Here is a 1,238-nt window from a genome sequence, read left to right as displayed (position 1 = left end):
TGATTTGGCCGGCTGAGGGCCCCGCCTGTAAGCAGGCTCTGGGTCTTCCCCTTTTGCCCCTTGTAGGCAGTGTGACTAGTCAGGCGGGCCGGGCCCTGTAAGGAGGGTGCCGGTCTCAGCCTTCTTGCTCCCTGGGAGCGGAGGAGGATTTTCCCGTGGAAGGCTGGAGGGCAAGCGGCTTGCGGCATGGAGCTCCTTTCCAGCCTGGGAGCAGTCTTTTTACCCTTGTGAGAGTGTGGATGGCGAGAGAGAGGAGTGCCTGGGTGCGAAAGCGTTTGTTATTTTCTTTTTGTTCTTAAAATCGCTGCAGCGTGCTTTGTTTTCTTCCCAGTGCTGGAAAAGGGCCGAGATGCGTCCTCGTAGCCTTCTCCTCCCACCTCCTCACCCAGGGGTAAAGCAACATTATAGATTTCCATGCCTTCTGGCCTTGGGGAGCATTAGCCCCCTTCCTCTAGTATGTGTGGGCTCGTGACCTCCCTGTATGTCAGGGTACAGGTCTTATGCCCCCTCTTTTTGGGCGGCTAGCGTGTTGTTTTGATGGCTTGGTAGCTCGCATGCAGGGTTCCTTCCCTCCTTGTGGGAAGGTGATGTATTCCCTCCCCGAAACCCTGGAAACGAGTGCCCTGACACTTAGCCAGCCGTTCTTGTGTGCCCCCGCCCCCGGCCTGCAGCCTGTAAGCAGCGTGCAGGTCCCCTTCATTCTCCGGGTCTCGTTCCACTTGCAGAGGTTGGCCAGAGAGAATAGCCACGGACTACAGGGAAGCCTGCCGGCTTCTGGAGGATACTGAGTGTGTTGGCTCCCCGAGACGTAGTGACCTTTCTGCAGCTCAGGTCCAAGTCTCTGCTCCTCTGCTCTGCTGCACCGGGCACTATTGAGAAGGCCTCCCCCGGCACCCTGTAACCAGGGCTGCGCCCCCACCCCTTCTGGCCGTGGGGGAGGAGGCCTCAGCTCTGTGTCTTCCATGACAGGAACCTGAAGTCATGGGGCTTATGACCCCAGACACGGAGCAGCTTTGACCCTTGATCGAGACCACCTGAGGCAGCTGTCAGCTGGCATTCGGGGCTTTGCAGGTTGTCTCTGGGCTTCATGCCCCAGCAGCCAGCTGTGTGCAGGGAGCACCGCCCTGTAAGCAGGGTCGCCGGTGCTTGCAGTCACGGTTCATTGTGCTGCCCGAGCAGTTCTGTCCAGAGTCCTGGCCCATCGCGCTCTGCTCCTGGCTGGCCGGGACGTCGGCCGC

Source organism: Alligator sinensis, unplaced genomic scaffold (assembly GCF_000455745.1).
Source record: "Alligator sinensis unplaced genomic scaffold, ASM45574v1 scaffold1409_1, whole genome shotgun sequence".
NCBI lineage: Eukaryota > Metazoa > Chordata > Crocodylia > Alligatoridae > Alligator > Alligator sinensis.
The sequence above is the reverse complement of the archived record's forward strand: the minus strand, read 5'-3'. Positions refer to the sequence as shown.